This window comes from Pinus tabuliformis, chromosome X (genome assembly GCF_031772625.1).
Source record: "Pinus tabuliformis cultivar Carrire ecotype Pingquan chromosome X, CPIR1, whole genome shotgun sequence".
NCBI classification, from domain to species: Eukaryota; Viridiplantae; Streptophyta; class Pinopsida; order Pinales; family Pinaceae; genus Pinus; species Pinus tabuliformis.
The window spans coordinates 1210018784-1210028181 of record NC_142308.1 but is presented as its reverse complement, the minus strand read 5'-3'; positions in this window follow the sequence as shown (position 1 = coordinate 1210028181).

Below are 9398 nucleotides of genomic sequence, written 5' to 3'. Positions count from 1 at the left end.
ATATATATATATATATATATATATATATATATATTTAAAGGCATGGTCACCTAATATAACTAACTTCCATTTAATTTATAAAAAAAATTATGACCCTGGTCCAAAAGTCAAATTTAGCCATTGGTCAAGTTAGCCATTGGAGGCTCTGCTCAAACTATTTAACATGCAAAGCTGGATCTGTTTCTTCAACTTGTCCTGACGATGAACCACACTGGTTGGTTCGAAACACGTTGACAAATGATATTTCATGTGATTTACGCCGAAAAATCTCTCGTAAACTTGATATGGATCAGAGAAGCCTCAATTCTACAACTGTATATATATTTATATTTAAAAATTAATATATTGAATTTATTAATTTATATGGTTAATTAATTATATTTAATATAATTATTTAATAATTTTTTAAAGATTTTTTTTTTTTTTTATAAGATTGGTCAGACTACATTTTCATCTTGTCTAATATATCACCCCAATAGAGCCAGAGAATTGAACCGATGACTTCACATCAAAGAGTGCAGTATCTGATCATCGTCTATCCAAAACTCGTGATTTTTTTTTGAAAATATTTATTTATATTTAATTTTGTTTATTTGACATGAAAATGAGAATATATCCATTTTAGAAGGCTAATAATGGATAATTAATAAATGTAATGTATGAAGTTTAATAATGGGATATTACATACTTTCAATAATGTGGATTGAGATGTGATAAAGTCAATAATATAAGATGAAAGTTTATGTTGTAAGGGTAATTTATATTTGTTTATTTAAAAATGAAAATAAATTTAAGAACTATAATTAAATAAATTTGAATATTAATAATTATTAACAATAATTTAATGTTATATGATAAAATATTTGTTAAATGATAAAATGATAATGTATTACGTTAATGTTAAAATATTTCAATTGAGGAATATTATATTCACTAAACACATTTGGGTGAGGGTAAGGCTGAGGGTGAAGATGAGGGTAAGGGTATGAGAGTGTAGAAAAAAATACAATAATTATTGTATTTTTTAATTTTATATTCATTTTCATTTTTATGGTGAGAAGTATTAGTTATAGATTGTTATGTTCTATGGTTTTTATTGTATTTAGTTAATCTGCATTTATTAGGTAATGATTTTATTGTTAAAAAATATTTGAGCGCTTCGCATTAAATACATTTCATAATGTATGTTTGAATCAAATAATTTTTAGTAATAACTAAATGGTCAATCTTTAATATCTAAATTATGTAGTTCATTTCCCAAAATATATTTTTTAAAATGATTTTTTTATGTTTCTTTATTTTCTTTTGGCTCACACAACTAGATTAATTGATGTTATGACATAAAATATTTGAAGTAAATATATTTTTATAATTTCTAATTTAGTTAATCATATATACACTCAATGAATGAAGCTAGCACCTTGGTAAATCTCCTTAACACAATTTTACATTAGAAATGTCACTGAACATAAGTCATAAAGCTATATTTGTTTATATGTAAACTACTATCCTTTTATGGTCATAGTATTTTTATTTGGCATATTCTCAAACCTTCCTCTATATATTCATCATATTTTTTATTTAAAACACCTAACACAAAAATATTTACCTAGACTTTCAACTTTAAAAAATTTCCACAGTTAGTGACATATTCAACACTATAATATAAACACCTTCATAAATAAATGAATTTCATCCATCAATACCACTTACTTTTACACTAATACTAGCATTACTTTGACCTTGATCCTAACTTAACATTACCTAAGTTCAATAGAGACATTAATAACAAGATATTTACATTTATAACTTTTACATGTCTTTTTTAATATAAAACCATGATGTTAAAAGTATTCGAATTTGAATGGATAACTCTACATGTAAAATATTTGACACCAAAATGATGATAGAATACCATATATCACTCCCCTATATTTTGAACTAAAAAGAATGCTCTCACCCAAAACCCTCAACTAATTTAACATGGTTATATGAGACATGTATCACTCCACCCTATATCTTTAGATGAAGGGAGAATCCTCCCATCCAAACCCTATGGCTAGTTGAAAATGGTTACATGAAGCATTACAACATGAATACCGTTTGATAATAACACCAATAATTGTGGTGACCTGTTTCCTTCATCTTCACTAAAGTTTAAGTTAATTTATTTCATTCTATATCATACAGATTTCAAGAAGACAAATGTAGGTATAATTAGTTGCCAACTCTATGACTGGTTGAACATGATTACATAAAGAATTACAACATCAATTCCATTAGTAATAATATCACCAATATTTGTGGGGGCCTTTTCCCTTCATCTCAATGAAGTTTAAGTTAATTTATTCAATTTTATATTATACTAATTTCCCTAAGATAAATGCAGGTGTGATTAGTTGCCAATGGCCTCTGAACAGTTCCATGTACCAAGTTTCCTAGTGGCCTCTTTTTCCATCTCTACACGAGTTTAAATATTTGAATGTGGCACCTTGAAGCAAGCATTTTCTATAGCGTTAGTATCATTTTGATTTCCTTCTCATTCAATTTTTAAACGAAGATATTTTTTAGTAAATAAGTGTTGTTAATTTTATATTTGATAAATTTAATATCATAAATTACTAAAACTTTATAAATTAAACAACTTAAATTTAAGATTAAAAAAAAATAAATCAAAATTAAACCACTTATCAACCAATCAAGTTATAAAATATATTCCAGATTTAAGTATCTATTAATTAATTAGAGCGCTTTTAGAAAATCACATTATAAAGTATCTTCATCGTTTTGTAATTTTGATGAAAATGAAGTTTGAAAGTATTTCCATTGCTAAACGCAATCTCCCTTACCCTTGATTTATAGCGTTGATTCAAAACTACCCAAGAGAATACTAATACTTTATGTAAAAAGACCCATTGTACAGACATACTTTCATTTCTTCTTAAAAACCACTATTGATCCGATTCCACGAAGCTAGACCTTTGATTGCCTGTTTATGCCATACACAAAATTTCCATCCAGGAGTTTCATTTTGTTCCCGAGCAATTTTTGGCACAGATTTGCAGAACTTTAACAACTTAGACTCGTAAAAGAGAAATTCATAATGCCTGACGTTAGGAAGAATCGACAAATATCTTCGCTTCAGCTGAGCATCATTGACGAAAACAACCACTAGTGTCAGGAACCATTTCCATTTAATAAAAGACAGGTTTCTACTCATAGCAAACACCCGCAAACCTGAAGGTTTTCATACATCTTCTACCTGTTTTCGCAATTTCAAGAACGGATCTTGAAGGTTTTCCAGTTTTTTTAACTAGTACAAACAAATGACTCCGTCTTTACCAGTTAAATTACATCCCTGCGTTCGCCTCTTTATGACACCATTGCAAAATAGTCCTCCTCCCTTCCAGAAAAAGTAAACCCAAGAAACGAAGATGAAAAGTAAGAAATGAATATATATAACGAATAACTAACGTGTTGAATACCAACTTAAAATACCAATCCGATGTATATTCGTGATAACCAAATACCAAACATAGTTATTATGCTAAGTCTCGAAAATTTGTTTTACATTTAAAGAAAAAACTTCATAAATTTTTTATTAGTTTTTATTGCTTATTTTTTTCGGATATGTCAATTTAACAATTATTAGAGTGTATGTTTTTTAAAAATCAAGGTATTCATTAAAAAATTCATGTTTTTTTTGGTATTAGTGTATTCTCAAAAAATTGTGCTGTAACAATTTAGACACATTCTACTTCAATATGATAGACTCTACTTCAATATGGCTATATTTAGGAAACTAACAAACGCACATCATAATTATTAGAATTTTTTGAATGAAACCAATATGAAAAAACTTCAGCTTTTGAAGATGTTTAACATAACTCTATATTTCTCAACATATTGGTTAAAAACTAAAAATCTAAAAACTAGTCATTAAAGAAGACAAACCAACATAATGTACCATACATTTTTCATATTTTTCTTAGTGTATTTTGGAAAGTTCAGTGTTTTGATTTCACCGAATCATAATGATCTTCATAAATTTTTTGCACACATTTTATTACGAAATTAATTTAAATTAGCAAATACAGATGAAATTCTATAAAATTTATATCTATCGAAAGTATATTCAATCCTCCCAACCATGATATTGGTTCCAAAAGTAAATTCATCATATTTGATGGAGTTTAACTATTTCAAACTGGGAGAAAGGTTACCAAAGTCAAATATCGCAGAGTCGCAGGTTTTCTGCCAAACAAAATAAAAATTTCAATCAAATTTTTGTTTGCCGGAAACAAATGTTAAAATAAACGAGAAATATATTCAATCCTCCCAACCATGATATTGGTTCCAAAAGTAAATTCATCATATTTGATGGAGTTTAACTATTTCAAACTGGGAGAAAGGTTACCAAAGTCAAATATTGCAGAGTCGCAGGTTTTCGGCCAAACAAAATAAAAATTTCAATCAAATTTTTGTTTGCCGGAAACAAATGTTAAAATAAACGAGAAATATATTCAATCCTCCCAACCATGATATTGGTTCCAAAAGTAAATTCATCATATTTGATGGAGTTTAACTATTTCAAACTGGGAGAAAGGTTACCAAAGTCGAAATGTTGTAGAGTCGTAGGTTTTCGGCCAAACAAAATAAAAATTTCAATCAAATTTTTGTTTGCCGGAAACAAATGTTAAAATAAACGAGAAATTTTTTGGCCAAACTATTTTAAAAATTCGGCTGAACAATTTTAAAATTTCAGCTGAAAACCCTATCCATATTTTCCGCCTGCCGCAAAATTAAAATGATGCGATGTTTTGATATAACCGTTTTAGCGAAACGCTATAAATAAACTCTGATGAAACATTATTTTCGCCCTCGCATTACTCTTGCAAATTCTAAACTTCTTTGCATTTAATTTTTGGATAATTTTTTTTTTTTTTTTTTTTTTTTTAAAAAGTGAGTTTTTGGAGCTGAATTTGGAAAGTAATTTTTTGAGCTAAGTTTTGAAAGTGATTTTTTTCACTTAATTTTGAAAGCGAATTTGTTTTGCTGGATTTTGAAAATGAATTTTTTTGGGTCGATTTTGAAATTTAATTTTTTTGCGTTTGATTTTAAAAATCTACATAGATTGAATTATCATCGGAAATTAAAGAAATTGCAAGAGAAATATGATCGAATAAGAAACATTGAGGCTCGTAGAGAATACTTGATAAACTATTCCAAGAATGTTTAAATATTGAAAGGGCAAATTAATCTCAACAAGAAGTTGAACCACGTATCTAAATATAAATATTATAAATGATATTTAAAATTTAATAGTATATTGTGCAATTTAATTTTTATTTGATGAAATAATTTGAAAAATATTTTGCAATGTAAAGAGACAGAGATTTTCCACATAACATGCATGGTGAGATTGAAAACGTTGAAAGACAAAGTGAAAAAGAAAATGAACCAATAATTGAAGATATTGACAGAGATTAAAATGAAGAAGTTGAATCACTTTTAAGTATATATATATATATATATATATATAGATAGATATGTCATCTATTATTGAAATTATATATATTTATTAGTTTCAATTTTATGAATTCTATTTTTTAATTTAATTATTTAATGTATATTTATACTCATTTACATTAAATTCTTATATGTACAAATAAAATCAATATCGATGATGAGATGTTAGAAAATGTCCACACTAGCACATATAGAGATAAAAAAAATGACCATGTTATATGATATCGTGTTAAGATCATTATTGATAAGTTCTTGAAAGATAAAAATGTGAAAGTTCACGCTCAAATTTTGAGAGATCTCTTAATATCAAAGAAATTAAAAGAAGTTACAACACTATTGGGTACTTGAAAATCAACTAAAGATCAAAAAATGAAAGAAAATGTGATTCAAAATATAAATAGTGCTCTAAAATCAATTGGAAGATCTAGAAAAAATGTGATCTATATACACATAGAGCAATACAAATGACAATGGTTTCATCAAGTACTAAAGAAAATCGTTTGGTAAAATTTATGGCAAAAACATTAGAGACCTCGCAAAAAACATTGCACAAGCATGAAATTTGGTTTGCAAATAAATGCAAATGACGAACTTGCTTGTTCGACAGTTATTTGTAGACAACCATATAAATATAAACTTGGAGAATATGTTAAAAGAATAATATACTAATATTGGATGAAAAAATCACTTGTTTCACCAAAAGTAAGGGATATGATGCAATGAAGAATACCGCAAAATAAGTATGAGGAACATGAAAAATATATCTTAGACACCACTCAGATAAAGTTGTTCGATAAGTTTATAGAAGAGAATCATGGAATTAATGTTTCAACCAGTATTTTTGTGCAACAAAAAGCATGGTATGTTAAACCTATCACTGTACGCGGCACATGTTGTTGCCTTTATCATGTGGAATTTCAATTATATTATGACACCTCTTAGTTTTGGTAAAAAAAAATTGGAAAAATTCACCTCCTCCCACTATCCATGATTTCATATTTGAAATTCTATGTTGAAGGGAAAATCATGAATTATTTTAGCTAAAGAAATGTGTTAGTAAAAATGTGATCATTTTGGAAATTTGTCTTTGTTTCACGAAAAATATCTTATTGATACAAATGATTAATCACTATCCAACATAAAAATAAAATGGAAGAGATATGAATATTTATATACATCGATTGGTTCAAGTAATAGTACAAGTGCTAAAAGGATTGATTTACAAGAAGAATAAATTTGCGTGATATAGTTTTTGAATAATTTTGAGACATAAATTTATAAATACACCAATCATTCTCATAGAACTTGATCACAGGACCTGCAATTCAAAAAAAATGATGAAATTTTTCCACCAAGGACCATTTTCTTAATAGTTGATTTTTTAGAAAATTGCACATTTGTTGAACAAAAAGAAATACAAGTGAATATTATCATTTTGACCAAGTATCTATGCTTTTCCATGTTCTATATAGACATGCTGAACAAAATTTTAATCATATAGAAAGCAACAGTGAGAATCAACATGTTATTAAAGAATATAATTTTTATATCAGCGATGATCGTACACATGATACACATTTTGTACAACATTTCCTGGTAAGATTTATGACTCATTGAAAGGTTCTGGAAGAAAATTCAATGAACATTGGATATGGTGAGATGGATGCGTAGGTCAATTCAAATCTTCATGATCATTCTTTTCATTATGTCGTATTCATATGAAAACCAACATTAAATATTGTTGCAATTTCTTTGAAACTGGTAAGAGAAAAAGAGAACATGATGGTGCAAGGGCATGTTAAAATGAGAACTTCGAAGATATCAATGGACCACTCTGCAAACTGACTTGTCTCAGCCTAAAAAGTTGTTCAGTGGTGCATTGTTACACTAAGCCATGAGACTAACCCATTAAGGGAGGCATGCAAGTATGTACATACACATTAACTTGTATGTATTTTAATATATGATAATTTTTATTAATTTTCTAATTTTAAACATTTATAAATTATATAGTTTAAATAATTGATCGATGATTATATTTAATATATAAATTGTATTTAAAATAACGTGTTTGAATTCTTGTTTGAATTTACTATAGGTTTTTTGGCATATTGGAGTCCAAGATGTAGATATATTCATTACATATAAAGCTAAAACAGTAAAAGGGACTTGAAAATTGCATTCAATTAAAACAAAATAGTACCAAAATGTGTTTTCATTTGATAAAAGAAAAGAATCTTATTTTTGTCCTATTTGCATGAGGAAAACAATATGTATGTAAAAGCTTGGCAACATACATAACTTAATACAAAGGTGAAAATGTCGATGCAAGCTTCGAAGAGATGGATTCAAAGGAGACTATAGTGTCATCTAAAGGTGATCGAGTTTCTGATATTGTTAGAGAAGGTAACATTTCAATTGCTTTCAAAGGATATATATATGTTTTATGTTTTTAAAATCATTGCGTATAAGTATCGAGATAATAGTTAAAATATAGATATAAATAGATAATAAAATCAAGTACATGTTGATAACTAATTTCTTGTTAATTATTATTTGAATTTAATATTTTCTGATTTTGAAAGAGAAGTTTTTGTGGTAGTTTCCCCCATTAGCAACATGGAAAATGACAAGTATTATTTGATGCGGTGCACAGAAGATGAAGTTATTGGAAGACTATGATGATAATGTTTTTATATATGAAAGAGGGTCTATTATACTGAAAGGTTATCTTTTCCAAGAAACTCATCAAACCGAGAGTCATGTTTACTTTCAAGACTATCAACATGATGCCATACATTTTCAATATGGTCACTTGTTTGGTGTAGCACTCATAAAGTTGATAGATGTCCAGTCGAGAAAAAATTCGAAGTTAAAAAATGGAGAATGTCAAAATCTGGCCATGAACAGATCATTGAAGATGACACTCCATTAGAATTTTTTAAATTAAACAACCCAACAATATTTTCTCCTTGTATTCATCTTTGAGAAAGACTTCAAGTAGATTGTTAGCCAAGTTCTTTTTGTGCACTCTTAAGTTGTTTACTCTAGCTAGTACTAAGTATTACAATTTTTTTAATTTTTTTAAGAAGATTTTTTGGCGGAAATCACATTATAATTCATTTGTCGACGCGTTTCGAACCAACAAGTGTTGTTCATCGTCAGGACAAGTTGAAAAACCAAATCATGACTGCATGTTAAATAGAGAGAGCAGATCATCCAACGGCTATATTTGACTACGAAACGACTATAATAAACTAGGAAACAACTATATTTGATTGGACTGGACAAAAGATAGGTATAGGGAGAAACCAATTCACTAATTTATAAATTAATTATGTTATATTTATTACCATAATTGAATAAAAGTAATTATTATATTTAATTATATAGATAAATAAAAACTTATAATATTAATAGTATATGAAATAATAAAAATTAATAAAAGATTATTAAAAGCATGACTAATTTAGTTAATTAATTAATATAATGATTTCTTTTAATTTATTTGGTTAATTGTTGTTCACTGCATTATAAATTTCATTTTTAAGGCCAAGTAATTGACCTCAATTCTAGGTAAAGGTGATTATAAATAGTTGAATTGATGTGCCAATTAAGATGAACATTTTTCTACACTTGGACTTGTTGTTTACTAGATTTTTCTTCATAAATCATTCACTTTGCTTGATATGATATATTTCCTATACATGTAAACCCTTGGGTTTATTTTTTTTAGTAGATTGTTCATCACATGTCATTCACTTGATATGATAAATTTAAAAATCTAGAATAGTTTAAAGTTGATTTTTTCTAATAAAATGTGATAAGATTAGCATATTTATATAATAAATCTATAAATCAATTTTTTT